The following is a 26686-nucleotide window of genomic DNA, read 5'->3' on the forward strand; positions in this document are numbered from 1 at the left end:
GCACTGATTCCCCATGGTGACACGTCTCATAGCAACAGAGCCATTAGCAAAGGCAGTGCAATAAAACTCTCAGTGGAGAAGCTGTGGTGACAGGGCCTGCCTATGGCAGGAGATCCCCTGGGATTCATTAAGTAATATATTCTTCACAGGGTGGAGTTCTGCCGTAATGAGCCCTTCTCCCTGAAGACCAATGAAGAGCTTGGCTACACTTCTCAAGATGAAAGCAATGTAGTCCAACAGCATTTAAAAAATACACACAAAGAGGAAGATGTTCTTACAAATCCAATTTTCATCCAATTTCAGTATATCATTCACACATACTGTACAACAATAGGCAAGGAGTTATTATCAGATAATAATCAGGTGATATGAAAACAAACTATTGCAGTGTGTCATGTGCTCTGGGGTTATCTATGCATTTCAGCAGGTAACGTAAGTAAAATTTTATCTACTTGCATTTACACCATGTGTGGGAAGGGGATTAAAATATTTCTGGGTTTGGTGAAGCACGGTTTTCAGCTAAAGACAAACAAATATAACATTAACAGAAAAACTGAATTATTTTAAGATAATATCACTTTATTGGCCATACACAATTTCTTGTATTAGGAATTTGTCTTTTCACATACCCCAGCTTGCTCTCCACGAGACACACAGACAGGGAGAGAAGCTTGGGGTCAGAGCGCAGGGTCAACCATTTGCCCCTGGAGCAGTTAGGGTGAAGGGCCTTGCTCAGGGGCCCAAAAGAGTAGGATTCCTCTGCCGGTCACAGGATTCAAACCAGCAACCTTCCAGCCACAGGCACAGATCCTTAGCTACAGAGCCACCGCACAACAAGGTGGTACAGTATATCTGTCTACATTTATTTTATTGTTTGTTTTACAATGAATCTTAATCCACTAAAAAGAGAGGGCTGCAACATTACAGTGTTCTCTTCAAACTAGTTGTTGAACTTTTAAAAATTGGTGTATGTGCTTAACAAAATTTCTTCAGCCATAGTATTAGATGTTTCATGATTAATTCTTACATGTGCAACCATCTTGAAAGACAGTCTCTGTGATACTTCAAAACGACTTCTCACATACAAACAGTTTTGTTCAAATGAGGGTAACGTAATAATCTTGTTTCTATTGGACTAATACTAGCAAACAGACAATACTGGCACGTCATCAGAGAGAAATATATTAATTTTTCTGTGGTATATTATGCTCTAATTTTCATACATAACCTAAGATGAAGTTCTGCAGCTCCAATGGTATAGGAATGACTTACGCTCTGTCTAGATGGTCTGGACTGGTTTGTGTACCAGTTCGAATGCCAATGGAATTATTGCCTGTGGAGGCCTCTCCCCCAGGTATTGACCAGACCCCCCCAGCATTCTGTTATGTGGATAGATTTCAATCAATCAATTCAATTTCAACTATATTACTGTTATCTCCTTGGGAAATTTGTTCCAACACAACAATACAACATAAAAACCATCATCAATTAAGAGGTCAGGAAATATTCCAAACTGGTAGGGCTGTACCCTCACACATGAATAAAACCCAACTCTCCTGAGCATGTACACCCATTTATACAATTCTGTAAATATACAATAGGAAAACTGAGGATGAAGATACCAATGAGAAAGACTTAATTTTTTAGACAAAGTGAGAAAGAAATAGAAAAGCAATGCTGCAATATACTGTGTCTTGTCTAGTGTCTAGTCTATACACCCTTTCTGAAGTAACACATTTTGTGGCCCAAGAGACTGAACAGACACATTTAGGCTGAGGTTTAGAGTCTGGGGCAAGTGACCTTGCCATGTTGTCATAGCTGATACCCTGGCTGCTTTCAAGAAATGGCAGAACCAGATCAATTAGCTTGTAGAAACCACACAAGTTAGACAGACCGCACAGCCTCCTTTCATTCGTTATTCAGATACTGTTACTGTTGATTTATTACTTTCATGTTAAACTCTGATATTCTGTCTTCTGCCATGTTATAAATTATGGCCCATTTTAATAAACAGCACTTAAAAGTGCTAACAAATGCCTCAAATGGAAATCTACTGTAGGCATCTAAGAGAAATATTCTTTGAACAGTTGTCTTACTAATGTCTTACTAATATCCTTTCTGTGACCGATATCCTGTGAAGATATTTCAAGTTGAAGAGCGTAAAATTTATTTAAGGAAATTCTGGAAATGGTGTCATAATGTGAATAATAAATTCTGAAATATCAGTTGATAATCATGACATTTGGTAATACCAACATTTGACCTCTAGGTGGGGACTACCAGCCTAAATATGGGTAGTAGGTAGAATATATTAGGTTTAAATTTCATTGTAAAACATAAAATAAATCAAAATATACTACGAGGCCCTAGAAACACAACAAACGCTATTGTTACAGTATTAATTTGTAGCATTTTATCACCTCACGACATTTAGTTCATGCTATGGTTCTCAATGCTTCTTATTACCAGTCATTTTCATTGGTAGTTTTTCTTTCTGACAGGTGAAAAGCCCTTAATGTTCTTTTTATAGGTAAAAACAATTATCATCTTAAATCAAAGAAAAAGTTTTAATATTTCCTGGATTATGTCAACCCTGTATCCATGCCATTTTTTCTCCCGAGGGAAAACAAGTGTAGTTACACTTTTCGAGTGAAAAGAAGTCTTATTTTCCAGATCTTGTTCACCTCACCTATTCAAATGACAGAGAAGCCACACGCACAAAAAAAACAACTAAAGACTATGGCAAGTACAGCCTCAAGGCAACAAAAAACAGCATCCATGAAAAGGTACACTTGCCGTGTGATCCTACACAGACCTTACCTGGGATGAGGAGCCTGAAACCATGCTGTCCATGTGCGGCCTGATCACAATAAACCCCTAGAACCCTTGAGCACTGCTGACACACGGCATTACTGTCTCTGGATTACTGTGCTTCGTGCTGTTCGTATTAAACATACTTCTCCGCCACCACCAGGGCAGCTTGAGGCTGAAAACAAACCTTAAATAAGGGATTACCGGACAGAAATAGGGACAGAGTCTTCAACCGTGACCTAGAATCACTGGTTCTTAGTGTTAACAGCCACAAACTGTGTGTTATTTTTAACTGTGTAATTCCTCCCACTAATAAACATGGAGAGATTTAATTTTTTTTCCTCAGGGGTAAAATTCACATTCTATTTTAGTGGTTAATAAATTGACCACACAGCACCTACAACGATTACCGTTTTTCAAATTTTGGATTTTAATGAGTTTGCCCTTTTTTTTAGAACTCTGAAATTCATGCCTTCTTGAATAATTAAATTAATGAAATTTTAATGCTGGTATTTTATCAATTTTTTGTGGCTTATTATTGATGATAGCTGCTGCTGTCAGTCAATCGTGATTAAAGTTTGTTTCAAACTAAATTTGAAATGTATTTGTTTTTTAATTTTTATCGCTGCACTAGTTTTCTGATATGGACCTTATTTACAATATTTCTGCTGACGAACTGTTTAGTCAAGAACATTGTTAGTCTTGAATATTTCTGACTAGAAAGGACATAATAAATTAATAGAAAATTAAAATGTGTGATTAAGAGAGAGAGGAACATACAGTAAGTCTCCTTTTTGGTAAAATAGCAGATTAAATGTTCACAAAACAGCATTCATGACATAATGTAAGTGCAGAAAAGCTTTTCATACCATAAGTTTACAACACAGCTGAGCTCCACAGTAACCAGAAGGACACTGTGAAAGCTCTCACAGATATCATGCTGTCCCACAGAAAGCTGAGGACTGTTGCCAACTCCACCAGCTCTGACAGCGCTTGGCTAGTTTTGCTCTGCTAACTAGGAACTATTGAACACTGTTAAAGAATGACGTAACAATAATCCATTGCTCAAATCACCATAAATTGATCTGTTCTTATTCCTCAAACTCTATCTTCTTTAATGATACATCAAAGCAGAGCACTGTAAAAGTAGTCTGGAACAGCACAGAGAGTACAAAAAAGAAATTTTTAAATGTTGCAACAGAATAAGTGGTGAGTCACACTGTACTCTCCTACTGAAGATCTGTGTCCCACTCCAGTCCTGTATAATCAAATCCTGTAAGCAATAATCAAATTATTGCTTATAGTTTTGCAGGGCTCCTTTATACATCTTCACCTACCTGGGAAGGACATAAATGGTGATAATTGTAATAATTCTTTTAATTAAATAGTTATGAACTCATGCTGAATCAGACTCCAGGGATACTGCAGTATTGTGGAGTGGATTTTGGATCCAATTCTAAAAAGACCCAGTAGAACAGTTAGGTTACTGTCTACAGGCAGAGTTGATTTGTGTAGAGCAATAATATCTCTTCCACACAGCTCCTATTAATCCATTTATGTAAAGCCTAAGAGTACATGTCAAAATCAGCTTATCTCCCTGCGTAGTCCCAGCACACCTGTCAGATCTGTTACACCATTATGTTAATTATGCTTGCTCTTAATTTAGCTCTGCATTGTTAATGACATTTCCATGTATACCGTAATTAGGACTCTTGACAAGAAAATACGGAATGGCATTTCCTTTGAAAATCAGATCTTCAGGAAAACAAAAATCTAATCTGGGAAATACTTCTTACAGTACATCTGTACTGTAGAAGCACAAGAGCAAACCCATTATATTAGCTGTGCAAGACTCAGGCTTTCTCAACAGGGTATCGTAACAGTCCTATAAGTTCACTCTCTATATTGGACTACAAATAAGAATTACAGTACATATTTATTTAATTCACAAAAGTAAAACTGAATGATCTGAAAAAATACAAAAATATTTTTTTTTTATCTATGAAAAAATTACTTCTAGTTAACGTATAATGGTAGAATTAGCTTGACACTCAAGTTAAAAATTACATTTACATTATGTGTTAAAAATGTAGTTTCTGGTATTTTAATAATAAGACAAATCCGCATCTGATAGATTTAAGGAGGCAAAAGCTCAAATATTTAAAATGCCCTTTCTCCGTTTTTCAGCAATTGATTTCACTAGGTTATTTCCAAGTTAAGCAACCATACATTCAGTACAGTTTCTACATAAATCTTTTGGCTTCATGGATGTGACCTTCACTCAAGATTTATACAATAATATTTTTACTTTGAAAGTTCAGAATACAATGGAATTAATCATCACTGTCAGTTAGATGGCCATCTTCATTTATACAGCAGCACCACTTTTTAATCGCATTTTTCTAAAGATGATACATATTAAATTTTGACTCAGACTAGTTTGAATTTTTCAAATAAATTGTCAGTCAGGCAGCCATTTTGATTTACTCGGAACAATAGTTTTTTCAACAGAAAGCATTAAGTATTAATAAGCTCTGAACTGACAACAAAGGAAAAGAAGTGACAGGCAACCACATTTGTTTACACAAGAACCCCGTTTTCACATAAGTCTATCCTGCTTATACGAGAAATATCTATGCAAGGTTTTGATTTAATTAGAAAACAGTTTTTTTTGCAGTAGGTAATGTGGAGAGACACATTTTAAAATAGTTTATAACACAGTACAGACATAAAAATAATTGTAGGACATCTTGGGGGTTGATCAGAGCTTTTAAACAGCTCTGGTTGTTGATTACATTTTCCAAGTTTCCATTATTTTGAAAGGGTTTTGGAATATACATGTCAGAACAGCACCATTTTTGACACAAGTACAGTTTTTGTCACAGATTAAATGGCATTTCTGTCCCAGAATTCGTGCCTAGTCTTTCAGCACGAGTAGTTTCTTTCATGAGAACAAAAGAAACAGAAATCCTTACAAACCTTTATAAGCTTCCAAGTCCAAAAACCCTAAAGATTACCATAGGCTTCCACACATGGAAGCCTTAATACAGTTATAACACTGTCTGTGTCAAGATTACATCTGCTACTATTCTAAAGGTTTTAGCAGGAGAAACAAAGCATTATTAAAATTCACGAGGTATAGATACAGCAGACATGGCTTTGACATTTTCCTGACAAGCACTCCTTTTCTAGCTTGTCAGACATTAATAGCATTCACATCCCTGCCTTAGAAAAATTATGAATATGCCCTTTGAGTACAAGGAACATTACTCATGGGGGCTGTGTCTTTGCTAAACCACAGTAGCTCATTAAAAGGATCTGAGTTCATGTTTTATTTCTGCCCAAGGATCTGTGGTTCTGCAGCTCAGTTTTATCTGTACAGATATTGTGAATACAACAGGAGGATTGCTTAGCAGTGAGAACTTTTGCAATTGAGCTGGGGAAGAAAAGCTGTTTTTCGACAAACACATACAGTATACAGAACATAAAATATAATATTCTAAACATAACCTGATATAATAGAAAGGTGTGATCATTCCCTGCACAAGAAGAGATCCCAGACCCTAAACTAACATCAAACTATTTTCAGCAGCTGGCAGTTAGCACGCAGTATACAGTACTGCAAAAGTACAGTAGAGTTTCCTTTCTTTAATCAGTGCTACCACAATCTACATTGGTTAACACATTTTTACACTTCCACCTCCAATTTATAGATGATCAAACAAAACGATTTTCAGCTTTTTCAGATTTTTACAAATAGTCAAGATTTTGGGGTGAAATAAAAACCTGAAGACACCAGCCCCTTCGAGAATCGAGCGTGACACCCTTGATTTAAGCTGTGGCTTAAGCACTAAAAAGGCATTTTAATCAAGAGATGCTGAACTAAAATTGTACAACGCACTAGAGCAGTGACTCCTGGTTCTGGAGTCCTCAGATGTCTGCTAGTTTTTGTTCTAACTGGGCCCTTTTGTACCAGGTATGGAACCAACTGCCCTGTCTTGTCGTCAGGGCTGATATCCCGGCCCAGGGGTGTCAAACTAACAGCTGTGGACCAGGGCCAGCTATACTGTGTGAGGATCGTGCCTAGTACACATTTATGGAAATGTATGCACATCTACTGTAAGTCAGCACATCACTGTGTGTTCATGGATTCGCAAGGCTGGTTCCCTTTCGATGGAAAAATACAGAACTGACCTGACTAAAAAAACAGAATTATATTAATAAGAATGGACGTCTTGGGCCACTATAAGATGAAAATAGAGACGAATGCGGTGAACCGGAGAAAACCTAGTCTTTAAAATCCATATCAGGATTTAACCTTATCATGTTATGCAGCCATCCTTGCTTATTAACCTTTATCTTCAGAGATTACTTTTCTTCACCTATGTTATCCCTTAATTTAACTGGACTAAGGAGGCTCCCTTTGGGTCATTTGTCTGAAGCAAAACTCTGTAGCCTGGGTGTTGCGCAGAAGCGGAGAAATGGGATTAAGAAACAAAGGAAAACTGGAGGTGAATCAGCCTGAAACAGAAACAGCCTGGCATGCTATTAAAAAAGATGAACAACCACATTACAGCCCATTTCACTTTTCGAGCCAGGACACAACATTATTGTGGATTGTTGTACAATACGTCTGGTGAGGATTTTACAATGCCACAATGGCATGAGGCTGTTGTGTTAGGCAGGAAAAGTAGACAGCAGCTGTTGTTCAATTAGCTTTAACTTTAAAGAGGCAACAGTCAAGCATACTGTAGGTGAACCAGAACATCAAAAACATCACATATTTAAAAATGCAACGCAAACCCCCCAGTTATCAATTATGCAGCGTAATGCATGGGGTGTTAATCAATTAACCTTTCTGAGTGTGATATCATGGATATCCTGAGAGGATATGTCAAGGTATGCCAAATGTGATTATGAGAGAGAATTCCCTGATGTTAATGACAATGGACTCCCTAAATGTTAGTGACAACTACAGAGCTATAAGTGTTTTGCAAGATTTTTTTTTTGTTATAAAAATTAAGAATTTTTTAAGTCCCTCAGAGACAGGAATGGAATAATCTCATCTACGACAGAAGTGCTGCAACCCATATCACACCATAAGCATGCACCGTAGGTCCCAGGGAAAGCAAGGTGTTATAACAAGAGGAAAGGAAATATTTAAGTACAATAGGTCAAAGGCTTTTCCTAAATGCAGACAAAGGAGTACACAATCTTCATGCAGTCAGTGAATGAATGAAGCTGTTATCAGGACCTAATCTGCTAATCATTCCAGCTAATCAAGATGTATAGTACAGTATAGCTAAACATGAGGCATTAACCATTAACCTTTAACAATGCATTAATGTAATGTGTCCGCTGAAATTTCGTTTTCTGTTTCTTCCCGAACTCTGTTCTTGTTTTCAAATTCCTCCATACATTTGTTTTTTAAGACTTATTCAGATGAGGAGGTGCAGTTACCCATCGAGTTTCATTTAATAATTTATCAGGGTGTCTGTGACAAAATCTGTATCCACAATAGATACACAGATTGTTTCTTTGATTTATCCCAAAATGTAGATTTTGTGGCAGCAGAGTATTAAAGTGCCATCTAGTGGCTTGTGAGATTTAACCTTTAGAATAGAGTGGAAATAGTACTGGAGAGTGATCTGACATGGAATCGAATTACTGTATGTTTGTTTTGTCTACAAATTTAATCTGAAGAAACGCAATTATAGTTACTTACAGATTTACATGTATGGAGTAAAATATATTTAAAAAATCTCTTGCATTAGGATTGCTTAAATGGCATGCAGCATATTGAGATTATTTAAAAAATACATAAGACTTCTGATGAAAAGGTTGCTTCATATTTATCTTTTGATGCGAAATACATCACGAATACATCCTGTAGCAAAAGTTACTAATTTCACTTCACTGTCCCAATACAGCTAGATGTGCAATGATGTATTTGTTTTCCATGCATTTTTTATCATACAACTTGGTTTACATTTTTATGCCTGTCTCATGTTTATCCTGAACTCTATTTCCAAAGAAATTGGTCTTCACCACTTCCTAAAAACTTTGCAACTGTGAAACAAGTTTATAACAGATGTTAAATTATCACCTAATGTGCAGTAAACCTCTCCCTAAAACATGTTCTACTTTATCATATTTCATTCAGGAATTTAGCTGAAGGGAAAATTATTCAGCTTCCAAACATAATACAGAAATAACACAGATCTAAATATAAAACTTTGCTTGGTGTCTGGATAAATGCAGATAGTGTAGTGCCTTCCACAATGTTGTTCGCATACAGTACATCCCAATTGTATTTCAAATTTCAAAACCAGTTATTCAAATTCATATTCCATCAGTCTCACATTAGCTTGTTGGTTAATTTTGTCTCTAGTATAAAAATGTCTGTAAAAGTCTCAAAAAACAGAATAGGCTGATCAAACTCTCCTCCATCTGTGATAACATAAGACACGTCAAGTATAAAGTATAGTATTAATTAAAAAGCATAGACAGTATAGAAGTCTAGATTAAAAGGTCTTTTACATTGAAGACTGGTTATATTCAGTTCTGTTTTCTATCACAATTTTAGTCTTTGGATAGCATAGAATCTTTAACATTACCAACAACATTTATAAGTTGTGGGTCTGGTGGCAAGATTACCAGAGCATCCTACGACTCAATAAGTTTAGCAGAGCAACATACTGCACATTAAATCTCAGATGATTCCTGTCATCCTCTCTTTTTAGAATATACTCTCCTACCAGATTCCTTGTAAAAAGCCTAAGAGAGCATTTACTTCATTTATACATAAAAGCATTCAATTGTGAATAATGAAAAACATGTTTGTAGATCTTATGGTTATTATTGTTTTAAGATTTTTTTACAAGCTAACTGTCTGATTTGTAATCTTATGGCACCAGACGGTTGAGCGATGTTTTTGAATTTTGTTTTGTATTATGGGAACTGTTGTTGTATTGTATTATTATCATGTATGTCATACAGTATGTTTATGAGCTCTTGATGTGCAAGTAAAAGTCACTTAGGGGCAATTATGGTAAAATCCGAAATACAAGTATTACAATAAGAAACATAATCAAGGATTTTCATTTCATAGTCTGAAAATCACTCAGGTGCATTTTTCTGAACCTTTCCTGCAAAGGCCAGATGGTTAATTACTCTCAAACTGCGATAAGCTTTGGAGTCTTGCTGGAGTTCATTATCACATCTACAGTACATACTGTATCAGGTACCTGTTATAGAGCAGCATTTTACTTTTGTAGAACATGCAGTAGCATAGATGCAGTCCTTCTTATCAAAGTCTGAGTGTACCATTCAGAAATATGTGCCTTCACTGCTGTTTGATTCAGGTTAACAGTCACCTTTGAATAAGTGTCTCAAGCAAGGACATACCGATGCTCACTGATGGACTGGAATAATAGTGATGCATTATTACAAGGGCTGCTTTTGTACAATTGTTACTATTTTAATTTAGAATGGTTAATTATATCTCAACCTTTTCTCCACATAATGTACAATCGCCAGTTGTGACCTGTACTTTGTTTCTTTTGGGAGTTTCAGCTGTCAGAGGTATTCATCCTTTGACACACTGCAAGTCAGAATTAACTGAAGGGAACACTGAATCATTTGCTAGCTTTACAGCAAGACTGCAATTGTCAGGTGGGTTCTAGGATTTACTGTCTACATAAAGTAAATCCTGTCCAGCAACTTCTAACCCGCCACCAGCTCCAAAAGTATTATGTTAGTTGCAGAACAGTTGACTTAGGATATAGCCTGGACTACAACCAAGTGTTTATTTAAAGAAATAAAAACAGAGGAGACTTCAGGACTGAAGACACTGACTTTAATTATGTTCAGTGCTGTTGTAGAAATAACTATTTTACCAGAATTGTAATACAATGTTTATGTGATGGACCAGTTTCATCTTTGCACAAACACAACATATAACAATTTCTTGTTATATACTGAAATACTGTTAGCAGTATACTGTTAATAGTACATATAACATATATATATACTGTTTCCATTAATTGCTTTCTAATTAACAAGACTACGAAATTATAATTTAGTTATCATTATTGATAAAGAAAATTGCATAATGGATATACATTTATCTTTCATGAATCATACTTACAGGGCTTCATAATAATACAGTGGTGTGCACACTACTATTTTAATAAAGCGTTCATTATAAAGACTATGAATATTTTTTTAGGATTTCTCCAAACATGGGAAGTCTATTGTGTGTACTACCTGTATCTGTCAGATGGTAAGACGAATCACCCGCTTCAGAGGGAGATGAGTCAAGCTTCGTCTCCTCAGGCGCTCCTACCGGAGGAAAGTCTGAAGGGAACGGGGAGCATATGGATGGAGACTAAACTGAATATTGTGACAAAGAAGGTGAGGCAATTAGTCCAAACTGTTTTCCTCGACCAGGAGGGGAGACAGTCAGGCCATGCAGGCTGCGTGCTGTCGGAGCTGCAGTCATGCCTGAACACCAAGGGTTGCGCCAACCACCCGCCTCCCCCCCCCCCCCCCCTTGCCCTGCTCACAGGCACGCCCAACACAGTCACCAGCAATTCCTTTGTTTGAACCACTGACTGTACACCTGGGTGTCCCCAGCTGGTACCACCCCGCCACACAGCCCTGCACTCTCTGTCTGCCTCCTCTCTCTGTTCGTTGCCTTTTTTACCTACAGGAACAACTAATAGGTTTATTCCATGCTGAAAAGAGAAGAAAGAAAACACAACGTTTTGGCTGTGTGGAAGATTCCACAGCGGAAACGTTGTGTTTTCTTTCTTCTCTTTTCAGCATGGAATAAACCTATCACTTGTTCCTTTGCAGCCTACGCATGCTGACGCAACTACCCACCTGAACTACTTCTTTACTTACAGTACTTATTTCAAGCATTTTGTCAGCTATATGATTCTGCCTTCTGAGGAACACTACACCAGACTGCAACCATGTCCAACATACAGTACAACAGTGCATGATAGATATGATAAACTGTATATGACAACCATTTCCAACATATAAAGCAGTTACAGCTCCAAGTACAGGGTGGGATTACAAAAGAAATACAGTAGTCAACTTGTTTGGCAGAGTACACCAAGTGTGTACAGTATGTAATGTTTAAACTAAGTAATCTATAAAATATACAAAATATTATTCAGAGCACAGTATATTCTGACATAGATGTATAAACTCTCAAAATAATTCTTCCTTTTTGCTAATTTGGCTATAGAATAACAGCAATGCAATTTTACTTCTGAACAAGCCCTAATTGCTTGACAGCAGCGCACACATGATACTGTACAAGACAGAAGTGAAAAGAAGGTTGGGGATAAAACTGTGGAAAACTGACTTTAAGAAACCAAGAGTAAAACTAAACTTAAACTATCGATTATTAAAGTGTCAGGGAACATCAAGCCTTGAAACTGAATTGAATTTATAAAAATACAGAAAATATCAAATCCCATGGAGTAATACAACCAATAACCTAAGCACTGATGATTTAATTGATATCCTACAGTTTGCAGTCTACAGAAAATTTATTCAGATTTCTAGGTATTTATTAAATACATCATATATTATATAAGTTCACAAAATCTTCCACAGAAAACTCTAATTATTTTTAGAATGTTTTTTTCAAGCTCCATTTTTCTCAAGATTTCTATCAAATTGTGGACTGATACTAAAAATATAAATGACTAGGCAGTGAGAAATGGAATCTGCTTAAAATAGAATTTCTACTATCTTTGTACTGATTAAAAGCTATACAGTTCATTCTGTATTAACAGACAGTCATTCACAACAGCTAATTTTTCAGATTCCTTCATCTAGGCTTTGAGCTTCTTACCTATTATGTGTCTTAAATAAAGAACAAGAACAAATATTCTTAAGTTATTTTTTTTCTGTGTACTGAAGAAGCTATTTCAGATTTCATAAGCAGCTTCTTGACAGCTTTGGGATTTCTAGATCTGTAAAGAACTGTAATGATTAATTGTGATATTCACTGACTGCACATTTAAATAATACAGCCCTGGCGAGTCACTTGATCTCCTAGTGCTCTCTAGTTCTATAATTGAGATAAAAATAACATCTATGCTTTGTAAACTCTTTACAGACAGTTGTCCTCAATTACATATAACTAGAAAATAACAGTACATTTACTGGACCACAAAAGCAATTAAATGAGATAATAAAATAGAGAAAAAATGTCTACGAATTTCAGCATGAGATCTCTTCTTGAAGGTGTGAGATTAGAATCTTGCCTATCAATACAAATTAGAATGAGCAGGATGCCACACTCCACACATTCCACAGGTCTCACTGCCATGGTTACCAGATTCTGCATTATTTTCTCTTTATGCTGAAACCTTGACAGCACATGAACTGCAGGTACAAGCAAATGCAATTTAATTACAAGTGCCATTGGATAAAATCTAAAATGAACCTGTACAGCAATTCAGCAAAGACATTACATACAGTATAAAATATTTTTTTAAATGTAGATGCCAAATTAGTCTTCTCCAAGAAAATTAGAATTTTGCAGTCTTCTACAGTATAGCCATGAACCACGTACATTAAACCTTTATAGAGTAACACTATGACCTATAGGAAATTACGGATAAAAAGCATGTGATTCACATCAATACCATTTATTCAAACAACTTTACTTTTTAACGATTCCTTTACAGAGGCTGGTTTATAACCAGAAATAACTTTGACTTAACCAACATACAATTCCCTCATCTGACACATGAACATGTATTAATTAAATATGCCAAGATTTCTTTTGATTACAGAGTAGATTGACCAAAATATCTTATTTTGGTCAATCTTATATTTAAATATCTTAAATATCTTATCTTAAAATATCTAAATAATGTATGGTCCTTGACAAGGAACTGAGTGAGCAGTCTCAGCCTTTTCTAACATCATTTATGGACATCCCCCATTAAATAAACACGGCTCATTAACATGAGTTTTAAAAACCAGCTGATGGTGTTCAGGAATGGAGAACTTGATTTAACATTTTCAACTCGAGACTTAAGACGTATCACGCTCAACGTAACAATAATGACCCGCTGTGATTTAATGATTATCGTTTGCAATTAGAACTGGGGGGAGTAAGAACACATCTGATCCTTCCACTATGCTGAAATTCCAAAGCACTTATAGAAGAAGGGTCTTCTAAACCGTAGTTTCACTCCCAACACTATAATCAACTGCGAATGCACCAGCAGTAGTAGTACGTTTTTATTCACTCCGATTTAATTACCTTCTCTCCCCTCTGCACGCAAGAGACGCCCCCAGGCTCCTTTGCAAACAGTACCCAGCAGAACCAGCTCTGACCCACTGCCAGACACAGGTCTGCCACAGACAGCACAGCTGCAGCGTGCAAACTCTTTTGGATTTTATTTTCCAGAGGAATGTTAAGCTCCCCAAGCCAGTCGAGAGGAAACTCCATAGCACTATTAACAACTTTGGAAAAAAAAGTAAAACTGAAAGGATTTTGAACAGCAATACGTTAACATTGGTAACAATTTACAAATAAAGAGAAGAGCTGTCTAAGAAACTAAGCTTTCAGTCTTTCTCCATTTGTAAGACTGCATTTTAGGATAATTATATTAATAGGGACATTATAGTAAGGATTTACATTACCTTTCTATTACTTAAGTTCACTATTAAACTATCAGTATTAAACCAATTTATTATTTGCTTATTTTAATTAAATCAGTACACAAGCTATGTTTTTTATACTGTGGCATGTTTTGCTGCTTCGTCCTAAAACCATAAAAGCTTCTTTTCCTTTCTGGCCCTGTGGAAAGACAGTCATTTTCTTATTTTTTATTAACAGCTAGAATAACTAAGTTTTTCTCAGTTTATTACGTATTATCTTCCACACAGGCAGAAGAAACACACATTATGCAGTACATGTCACAGGAGTACCTAGGAACTGTAGAACACTATAACCATTATAAATGTGGTTATAATAGCAAAAAGCGTTGAACTAAAATTTAACTACTGTATATTTAAGCTTTAAAATTAACTAACAAGACATATCCAAAGGGGTATATAGGCAAGGTTAACCTTTGGGATTATTTCACACTGAGTAGAGAAACAAGGACACAGGGACACACTTGAAAATCCAAAAAGGAATTTAAGACAGAGACTTAAACACAGGTGGTTGAGGATCAGACATCTTTAAAATAACATTTAAGAAATGTCTGGATAAAATTTCGGTTTCACTTATCTCCTAACCTCAGAAAAGAGCAAGATGGACTACCCTTGTTTGCTTCCTTTCTTGTGCTCTCTCCATTTTTACCAACGAAAAAATAAAATCTGTTTGAATTTTAAAAATGAGGGAAAAATATCTACTCTCTCCTGAAGGGAAAGCGATCCATTACACAGTCAGGTCATACGTTAGCAGAGGGTCTTAAGCCTCCTCTCTTCAGGCAGACATGAAAGTCAATACTGTCTTACAGAGAAACAGTGAAAACCTGCAAATCTATTAGAGAAGATGGCCAGCGTCTTCTGGGAACAAGGGAGGGGTCAGTCAGAATCAGTCATCTTGCCTGCCTTCATATCTAGAGTAAATCAAAAGCATCACTATTCAGATGAGTAGGGCTATTATAAGTAAATCAAAATTTTAAGTGGGTAACTGAGTCAGCATGCATAGGCTGTAAAAGTAAAAGTCTTATATATATTTATCTTAAAGACGTGAACACGTAGAAATGTAATACTTATATTTTTATGGTCCCTGACAAGGAACTGAGTGAACAGCTCCTCATCTCATCCTTTTTTTAACATCATTAATGGACATCCCCTATTAAATAAACAAGGCTCATTAACATACAGTAGGTTTTAAAAACAAGCTGACTTTGTTCAGGAATGGAGAACTTTATTTAAACATCTACAACTCGAGACTTAAGATGCATCACGCGTGTTTTGAACTGTCAGGATTCATGGAAAAACTGTCAACTTCTTTCATTCTTGTTCTTAATACCTCACCATTTGTATCCATTTCTTTTACATTTTGGAATGCCCCATTTTTTTTTTCATGACTTAGCTCTCCAGCAACAGAATCCGACATGTGGGATTGATCTTCTCACACCCCCACATGCGGAATCATTCATCATTTGACATGTTTTAGGCTCCATACAGCCTGACAGGAGAGTTAGCCCACTATGTCATACTGATGCCAATGTACAGTAGGCCGGCAGTAGCGCATTTCCTACTGGCTGGAAAGCAGCGAGACACCTAATCCCAGCTCTACCCTAGATCACACATCACACAATTGTACACCATAGCTTCGGGAGTCACGGGTAGGTACTTGATTCGATAGGCAGGCTTGAACATGCAACACCTAGATCATAGAACTTAAATCGCACTCAATACAATTAAAATCACCGTCGCCAACAAATGCAATCAGACTTCTTTTAGTCAATGTAGGATACCACAGAGTTACCACTGACCCAGCAGGGTTTTTTTTTAATGGTTGAATAAAACACTGGAATGTTGTGGACTATCTTCTGGAAGATCAGTGACTACACTCCCATAGGCAGACAACCTGAGATCGGTGTTGCAAGGCCTGAAACATGGAGACAGGAATGGGACACAACCAGCTAGTTTTCTAACATCAATGCTATGGCTTCAGTAACAAAGACAGCATTGTAACCATCTGCCTTATCAAGCTGGCACACTCACATCGAGTGGTAACATGTTCCTTACACCCTGTGTGTAGCCTGCATTTTCTGAATGGAACTACTACATAGCTGTGTTCCTTCACAGCTGCAAGCCAGGATGTACCACCAGGCAAGGGAAAAAAAGACACTGATGCCCAGATTTAAACCCACAAGAGACTGAATACTGAAAAGCAATATGCTGGACCTATTACTGGACTTTAAAGGAAGCTTAAATCATTATTTCAGCAGAGAGGCGAAAACAAGGTCAGGGCCACTGAAAGAGCAAAGCTTTGGAAAGACACAGCAGGTAAAAAGCTAAATCATACAGAGTGTGATTCACTATGCCAAGGATAAAAGCAAGATTCTGCACGTTGAGCCCAAAAGCTGACTCAGAAATACAGAAAACATTACTGGCAAGCCTAGCAAAGTGCAAGCACAAGGGCTGTTCAGGATATACTGTAATAACTAAGGACAATGAGAAGTCTGTAGCCATGCTCAGGTTCAGTACCCAGCCATTCTCCTGGGCTGATAGAAATTTACATGTACACCAAACCTGCCCAGAAAAAGAAACAGCCTAGACATTTTGCGCAAAACCCCAGACAACCGAAAAGTCCTATACTGTATATAAACAAGCACTTAGTGAGTCTACATCTATTTTCTAACCGTTTAGTCCAGATCAGGGTCACAGGGGAGCACAGAGCCTATCTCGGCAAGCAACACGCACCAGGCAGGATGCCCCCTGGACATGACACCGGTCCTTCAATGGGCAGACACAGACACAGACACACACACTCACGCCAGGACCAATCTTCCTGAAGCCAATTAACCTACCAGTATGACTTTGGACTGCTGGAGGAAACTTGAGCACCCGCACGGACACAGGAGATCATGCAAACTCCACTCAGACAACACCCCAGAATTGTCCAGACATGAACCTAGTGGCCCAGAGCTGCAAGACAGCAGTGCTACCCACTTCACCGTCGTGCCTCCCATGAGTATACATATTGAAAAGAAATATTCAAATACACATGTGGAAGCCACACTTCACCAACTGAATATGGGGTGTTTTGAGGTGTTTCTTGAACAAAACATCACAGTGTGATACCACTTAGCAGCCAAAAGAAAATCAACTTCTAATTGAAATTAACCACTCAATGTTTGATGTGATCTAGAAAACTTGCCTCATGTACTTGGTTACTGGTTTGGCTCTTGTGTTTTTTGTCCGTACTTAACATTTTAAAATATTTGACCACTAAGCGATCACTTTAAATGTAACTTCAGTGTTAAAATTCACTGACAGGGCCACTAGTAGTTATAGCGTAAGTGTTCAAGGCATCGTTGTTATTTTTTCTTATAATTAGTTGTTTCACCCCTTTCACCAAAGACTACATTCTCTAGGAAGATAATGATTTTGCTTAAACCTATCATATCCATTGAAAATGAGATAATGCTTCCAGTGTACTGCTGAAACCACACAAGACTGCATGCTTCCATTCTAATGCAGGAAACTAATTTGTCATTTTAAGCTGCAAATATTTAACTGCACGGATTTGTTCTGCAGAAGAAAGGGGTCATAGCTGTGTGAGTTGCAATTTCACACTCAAGTTTTTAAATAGCTATACCTAGTGTTGTACTCATAGTCCTATACTCATATAAGAAGAACAACCCTGTTTAAATGCATGGGACCAAGTCCATCAATGTGTCTGTCACTCGTGATGCATATCTTTTATTTTTACATGCAATTCAGCTATTCTGCAATTCAGTCATAACTAGCTTAGATTCACTGCAAAGCTTCTCCACATCGCTCTTACTGCTAGTATAATCAGTTGTAATCTGGAAGAACACTCCCCTTGTTCTAATATTACTCGAATGCAGCTGTGGAGGGATATCATTGGCAGAAAAGGCTATTCAGGCTCAATTGCATTAGGAATTTTCATACAAGGAAAATAAACATTTTAATGCCATTTTCAGTAGTCATATCAGAATGTTGAATACATTTTTAATGACAATTTTTAGCAAACAAGATTAGCAAATTCTCAGATTGTATTTTTAAGTAACCTATATACCATACAGTACATACAGCATAAGGGTTCTGTAAACCATTTTCATGGAACAAGATTGATACACTGTAAATTAATAATGTTCCAATTATAACTCCATACATTGCGTGCATGGCACAAGATTAATACACTGCAAATAAATAATCAAGGTTAAAAAAATAAACATCCATTCATTAGCCATAGCTACAGTATTTCACCCTAAGGAGAGTCACGACAGAAAATAAACATACAGCACTTACTGTTAGTAAAATCTCACTATGGATCTATCATAGTAGGATGAGTATTATTCATTGTATTCAAGAATGTTTAAAAAGGATCTCAAAATTTGTGTGCATGTACTTTGTGCAGTTCCCTTTGCTTTATTACCTCCCTGGGAAACCCTAAATGGCCACGGTCAGTTTTATATGTATATTTTCTCGATTAATACCACAAACCAAAAACTAAACAAAGAAGTTCATGATTTGTGATGAAAGTAACAATGCAATCAGAAGGCTGAAAAGAGATTACAAGAAGACAAAGCAGTGATGGTCACATACGCAGGCATCATAACGGTGATAAGGATGCACACAATAGGGAAACCAATGAGATCAGACATGTCTTCAGCTCTGTCTGAGCAGGGAGGGTCTGGCGCTGTAGAGAAGCAGCACCCATTCTTTTACGTCCCTTCGAAATCAGTATTTCTTCACACAGCGTATTGCCTCAACCAATAACAGAGCACAAATTACAAGTGTAGCATATATATCCACACCCCTTTCGTAGACTGTAAACATCCCATCCGCTTTCTAGAGCTACAGTATGTCAAGCTCTGGATACACCCTTGTGTTGGCACATTACTTTCATCAATCACTGGCACTTTTTACCATCAACGGAGACCAACTCCTCCGGGACATTCTGTGGAAAACAGGCATTTGGAAAAGAGCAGCTCCTGGCAAAGCTGGCTTCTCAGAGATAACCAGCCAAGAAAGAGGCTCAATAAGGCAGGATATGCGATTCAAGTATTGTCTGGGGACTGCTTTTTTCTCGAAGCTAACAAAGCTGAAGATAACGAAGGCACGTATCAATAATTTAAACCCTAATCCTTCTGCTTCTTGACTCTTTCTTCTTAATTATGAGACTTGGTTTCTTCATAAATTATATATCATTAATCCATAAATTATAAGTTTTTATATAAGGGTAAAATTTCTCATTAAAATCAGCATAAGAAGGAGAAAAAGATACCAGTGTTCACATATTTTTGATAAAGATCTTTTGTACAATGTCTTGAATTGAAAAACATATTTTAATAAAATGAAAAGCAATTTCCTGCCAATATAATTGTTGAAAGATTACATGCACAGTTGTGAGATATACAATATGGTAATAATAGGTTATATTTATGTGGCCATTAATGTGCAAAGAGTAAATGAAAACAACAACCCCTTCCTACAAGACCAAAGGCAAGAAGTGAAAATACATGTACCCCTCACTAGGGACCAAACAGCGCACTGAAACAACGCAATAACAATAAGGGGCTTACAAAAACGTGAAAAAAAATAGCAAAACAGACTGGTTAGCAGGGATAAAGTCCGTGGTGACTAAGAGTCCTCCAAAAACACAAATCACAGTTCCCTCAAGTGACAGCTCCCCTGTGGTGTAGTCACAATAACAGTGAGCTTGGGCGTACAGCTAACAGAAAATCAGCACTCCACCAGCTCCTTCAGTACGTTCTAAGCCAATCACACCCATGAAAAGAGCATTTCGACTCCACATCGGTGCAAATATGCCATTTAAAAACCACCTCCTCCCTCAGGATCTTGGAGGGGCAGGAGAGCCCTGTTCTCGTCCAGCTGACAAGAAGCACCAGTGTCTGCTTGGCTTCTTTCTGAAGGAGCTCAACTTCAGCACCCACACATTACAGCCCCTTTTCCTCCATCGCAGAGGTTGCGAGCCCGGGAAATTTACCTTTTTTGGCCGTTTCCGCCTCTGGCCGATGCCATTTTGCTTCTCCGCAGCATCGCCCCTGGGAGCTGTCTCTTCGTTCATGGTGAGAACTGTTTTTCCAAAACGATCAGCAGGTTTTCACCACTACGGAGCTCTGCCATTAAAGCCTCTTGTTTGCACAGTCCACACTGAGAGTGGCACTGAGCAGAGGCAGGGGAGTGAAGGGGGGGCAGCGGGAAGGAGGGAGAGAGGGAAGGCACAATGGTGTTGCCATGGCAGCAGCTGCCACCAATGTTTATCTGAATACGTTACTAAATTTGATTTAACCAATTGCCATCAGGGCTGAGGTTTTTTTTTTTTTTTTCCACAATCGCAGGCGGATCTGCGAAAGGGCACCGAAGAACCAAAGGTGATCAATAATGCATGAACGGTTTGGAATGTAGGGGTGATAATTTAGCCAAGCCACAGACACATGACTTTTCACTTTGCAGTACCTCTTCCGAAACTGTGACAAAAATCAGTAAAAGAATAATATATTGATGCCCTGCGTGATCTTGTGAATTTGTTTTCAGTGCTGTACTTTTCTTAATTCAGAATGACTTGGCTTCCAGTCATTTTCTTTCATACTTAGCAATATCCAAACCATCTTAGTTCTTCAGCCTTGATAACATCAACTGGCGTTAGTAGATCCTGTGCGAACACCTGCTTTCTTAATAATACCTGAAATTACCATTGGTTTTCACAGAACGTGTATCGATATGACCTCCTGCATTTGCATATACAGTAGCCTTAACAGTCAGAGCACTGCATCCTTTTATCTCAAACAGAATCATCACCTTATTATTTATACAGTAATTATGGTTAGTGACACTGATTCATTTTACAGACTAATAGTAAAAATAAATAAGAGAGCCTAGATAGAGGGTGCCAACAACAGCATTTTGAACTCCACAGACATTCTGGCAAGCAGGCCACATTTACTGTAGATGATTATTCTCTCTTCACTGCATCAACTGTGAATCCATTGTACCTTGCGTGTACTGTAATTACAGGGTGAATTTGTAATATCACTAACTTGTATCTCACTGGAGTATGATAGAACTCCTTTACAATGCAAGCTACAGCATTACCATTTCGTGATGCTTAAATGTAAAAAAAAAAACAAGAACAACAATGTATTGAGATAGGATCTTATAAATTATTCACACAATTATATCCAGGCAATTTTAATGAGTGAGTGCAATTATCCCATCATCATAAAAGTACTACAAGTTGTAGGCATTTGCCTCAAACGAGTACATAACAATAGGATCATTACACAACAATTCAGAATACCCTATCTACAGTATCACTTCTGTATTTTAAAAGTGCTTGCAAAATACCAGCTGTGTTTCAAATCTAGTTTTAAGAATCAGATATAACTGCACAAAAACACAAACCGAAGATGCAATCCATTCATACCAGTGACTGTGCTGCTTTCCTCAAAACCATCTTAATTATCCAGCTTCAAATAGCCAGAATGTGTTTATGTAGAGGATTTATTAAATGAAGTACTGTGTAACAGCACAGAACAAGTGTTTAATTATAAAGTCAGCTTTAATGTATTATTGCACTATTATTAGGCACACACATACAGTAACATTTTTCACAGTTAAGCTTCACAGTATGCACCTTCATCCTTATCATCTTCAGTTTTTATTAATTCTGAGTTGGGTTATCCTCATTAAGCTTGCTCAAGCAAATATTCAGCTTCCATCCTGCCATGATACAAAGTGTCTTCATGTTCATTGTTTCTCTCCTGGGATCTAGACCCTAATCCAAAAATTAATTATTCTAGATATCCAGACCTTTTTTCATATCAATCTCTTCACTCTTATGGCAAATTTCACTCTTATTTTAATTGAGCATTAACCAATTGCTTTTTTATTGCTTGACTCATTTGTCCAACTGGCTTTCCTTTTAGGTTATAAAAGATCGTTTTTAGAGTCATTCCCTCATCTCCTAAAGCAGACTAACCACTTTTTTTGTTATTACTTTTGTTTAACACATCTGTTTTTTCAAATATAGAACACAATGTTGTTTATTCTGGAACCTGTGTTATCACAGATGAGTTCAGATAAAGGAATTTCAGTGAGATTGCAAAAGAGGAATAATTTGTCACTCTACATTTTGCATAAAACAACAAAGGGCATGTACATTAATCTTTAACAACCAGTCAATTCTGAATATTTTTATAGCACTTTATTATAATAAAATACACCTTACCATAAGATAATACATAACATGATTTACAGTCAAACAGTCAAACACAAACCACACAAGTTTTAAAGTCTAGAAATCAAGTTGAACAAATTTATTGTGGTTAATTTTCACAACAACATCAACAGAACATAATTTCATGATTTCTGATGGAATAAGCAGAATGAAGAAACCAGCACTCTTGCTGCTTTTTAGTTGTTTGACTGGAAATGGAATCAACCAAAAATGTACTCATTTTTGTACGTCATCACTACCAGCACCACTACCTGCTTACAGTACTGTATGACATGGCAGATAAATGCAGAGAAATAACTTTTGCTGACTTCACCATGTAGGTGACGTGCTAACTTGGCTTGAATACTTGGAAGAGTGCTCCTCCAGGTCACCCTCAGATGAGATTCTCTTGCAGTTTCAAAAAACATGGCATGTCTAGGTATGTCTCCTTTTCCGATCTTGAGAGAATTGTCTGGGACAGTAATTGCACAGACAGTTCTACACAACCGGGACCAAACTTTTTCCTCCTCCAGTAAAGCAACGGCTTTAATAAAGTGAGCACTGGTGCCACTATGCCAGATTGGTGAGGACAGGTGGGGATTGTTAGCGTTGGAAGACTGCCCACGGGGAAGAAGAAAACTGAAGGGAAACCAAATGGCCCTCCAGGCTGGGGGCTGTGCATGGGGACAGCTACAGTACTTGATCATGCAATAGCACTGCAATCATTTTTAGCTTGTAACAAAATTCATATTACTGCGAAGTGATCATTTCCTCTGCAGAAAGGATGAGAATCAGAGCAACTGCCAGCACAACACCAAAATACCTGAAGAAGCTGTAAGATCTCACATGATTCATTTGATGTGAATTTGTCATTCCTCAACATGTGTTTTCCTGTTTTCTTTACTGCTTTTTCTCTATTTTTTATTTTTAACTCCAAGCAATATCAAAAGACGGGGTCAATGATATGAAATGAATTGACTCTTTTGTTTCTCTGGTTTATTTCCGATCCCCTATAACTGCCTGCCAAACAAGCAGCTCAACATGAAATGTTTCTTCAAAGCCACTCATTTAGAAACGGATAATCAGTGAATAAATGAGATTCAACAGACGCTTCATACCAGATTATACTGATGCTGCAAAACCTCAAAGATCACCTTGAGATTTTAAAATAACACTTTATGCTGCTTGCTGTTCTGATTTTGTATAGGTAATGCTTATTGTCTTCTTTGCAAAGTGAAAGTTAATGCATGTGAAATCAGGGGAAAATACTAGTGTATAAGATTCATTATTGATGTTTATTAATCTAATGTTTGTAACAACTAGAAAATAAATTCCTAAAGAATTGCGCCTCCAGAATAAAAAAAATATACCTGAAATCAGAAATCTGAAGCTGTAGAAATGGTCATTAATGAAGAATTTTGCCTACGCTTTGCATAGGGCATTTTATTGAATTGTTAATTAATAAAGTCTACATGTACTATTATATGAGACAAGAAAATGCACAAAGGGTCCAATGTCAAAAGTGCACATCAGCCACTGTTGTGAAGCAAAATCCTCCTAATACCACCTACAGTGCGTTTTCATACTGTAGATCAAATCAAAAATCAAAATGTAATCAACTGTTTGGCCGTTCCCTCCTTTACACAGTATATCTTGTATTTCTTGTATGGGGTATGCGAAAAGACAAATGTATATGGCTTATAAAGTGATCTTATCTTATCTTGTAACATTGAACAATGGACTGTGATGTCCTACTGTTTACATTTCTTATTTTGCATTTTACAAATCAAGTGGCAAATGTTCTCTATTTTAAACAGTAATGCACTGTGAAATACCATATAGTGCAAGATAATAGACAAATTGAGTCACAACAGAGTCCATCCTTTAGACAGCTCATAGCTGTTCAGCCAATGAGCGTGTTTACCAAACTGCCATGAAGACAATGCTCGGGCTGCCCTTTTCAAGTGACAATCTGAAGAATAATTTCTTACATATAGCACGTCTTTTGTTGCCAAAAGACTATCCTTTTTCTGCCAGAAAAGCAGCAGGGGAATCATTATCTGGCATGAATGTTTCTGAGGGATGATGGTGTTTTTTGGAGGGTGTGCATGAGAATAATAGTCATCTGGGGTTTCAAGCTCATTTCTAATGAGGGGTTTTCTGCCTTTGCACAGTGCCTGTCCTACTCAGCTGGATAGCTCTGATCAGCCAGAAGCGATATAACAACAATCCGAACAGAGTCCTGAAATACAACTCATACTCCAAAAGGGGAAAGTTTGACAGAAAGTTTTCTTGCTTTATACCGAAAACTGAAACTATCACTTAAAGGAGTTATTCCTCAATGTATTCTTTTGCAAGAAAATATTAAATAACAATTCTTATGCGTCAGACTCTTGTGCACCAAACGGTAAAATAATATAGTAATATATTTAAGAGTTTACACAGAAATTCATTTTCAAAACTTGGCATCTAGTATATTCAAGAGTTCACATGATGTACATTTTTGTATGCAAAATCCCGAATGAACCGGTTTTAGTAAACACATTTTGGTGCCAATCCAAAGGGAAAGTATAAATAATTTTCTCTAATAAGCTTTTAACAGCCAATTGAATGAGACGTCTACTACAATGGCGTGTGGGACCAAAAGAGCAAGACTTCTTTGTACCCTTCTGCTTTTCCCTAAAATTATAGTGAGTTAAGGAATCATCTCTTCCTACCTTTCACTAGCTCACATAATTGGAATTAGTGTATTCAGCATTCAGTATTCAGTATTCAAAAAGGAAAGGACTCTTTATTACTGAACTGCCTTCTTCATACTGTATATATGTATAACTGAGCATGCCAGTGGTTCTACTATCTAATCCTGAGACTTTAATTCAGTGTTGGCAATAAATTTGTGTGTACAGACATGGTCCTCATGTATACAGTACATACGTCATGTACATATTAGTGGTTTTAACCAAATGAGATGCAAAGCAAGGAAACACAGTATATTCCAGTAGTTCTCTGTAGCACTTGTACACTTTACATCATACCTGTATGATGACAAGAGAGAAACAGATCACAGACCTGGCGCCACTTTGAAAGACTTCAAAGAGACACCTCAGACACCAGGGTGGGACCATCCTCCCGTCTGCATTCAGAATGCAGGTCAGATTTTGTGTTGCTGTCACCATGGAAACCAGTCTCTCGGTCTGGAGCCCATCTGACTGAAAGCAGTCCCCTGGGTCTGTGGTTATTAAACAACAGAATCGCAAACTGGTATCGCACCTAATTTGAAGACGCTCTTGCAGATGTGTCTCATGGTGTTAATGTATCTTATAAATACTGTATATACACATATGAAGAAGGCTCCACGGCCAAAACGTTGTGTTTTCTTTCTTCTCTTTTCAGCATGGAATAAACCTTTTACTTGTGCCCTCAGAGTTAAAATTGGCATACAAGGCTAAGTTTCTGTAGCGATTTAAAATTCTTTAAGCAAGAGGAGGAACCTCATAAAATTGTGGAGCAGATACCATCTACAACCCTTGATTGAAAATACCATGCAAACTCTAACAAGATTAATTTTAGAGCTTTTTGGCCACCATGAGAAGATGGGTTATGAAATAAATTTGGATTAAATCACCCATTACAACAACCAAAAATATAATATTAGTACAGTATTTCAAACATGTGAGATCAAAACAGCATATATGCGAGCAATAACAGTGAGGTTTAACTACACAAGATTATTTTTTTTGAAATGGCAAGGACTTCGAATTATTAGTTATCTCTGCTTACTTGTAATACCTGGATGCTTCCTAATGACTATACAGTACACAAGATTAGGATAATGACATGTTATATTATGTATCTGTTGGCTTGTGAAGAATCTCAATAAGATCATTATTTCAGATTATTAATGGCCATTATGAGAGAGGAAACACTTAGTTCCTG

Source organism: Atractosteus spatula, chromosome 1 (assembly GCF_055471065.1).
Source record: "Atractosteus spatula isolate fAtrSpa1 chromosome 1, fAtrSpa1.hap1, whole genome shotgun sequence".
In the NCBI taxonomy this organism is placed as follows: Eukaryota; Metazoa; Chordata; class Actinopteri; order Semionotiformes; family Lepisosteidae; genus Atractosteus; species Atractosteus spatula.